Source organism: Mustela nivalis, assembly GCF_964662115.1.
Source record: "Mustela nivalis genome assembly, chromosome: 4".
In the NCBI taxonomy this organism is placed as follows: domain Eukaryota; kingdom Metazoa; phylum Chordata; class Mammalia; order Carnivora; family Mustelidae; genus Mustela; species Mustela nivalis.
Genome location: NC_139023.1, coordinates 47736233 through 47736534, shown reverse-complemented (window position 1 = coordinate 47736534; position 302 = coordinate 47736233).

Genomic DNA, 302 nt, shown 5'->3' with positions numbered 1-302 from the left:
GGGCTGCTGGGCGGCCGCCGCCGCTGCGCCCGCCGCACTCGCGCCCGCCTGACATCAGCACTCGCGCCCGCAGCCCGCTCTGGCCAATGAATAATGCCGGGCGGGTGCCCGCCCCCGCCGCGCCCCGCCCGGACCCTCCCGACCCTCCTGGGAGCCGCGGACCTGGGGTGGGAGGGGGGACAGGGAAAGTTGGGTGACCTTGGGGGAGGGGTCGCCCTGGACGGAGACAGACACCCCCCCCCCTCCGCCCACTCTCCTGGGGGCCCGGCTGGGCGGCGGGAGGCTCAGATCCCCGCAGTCCT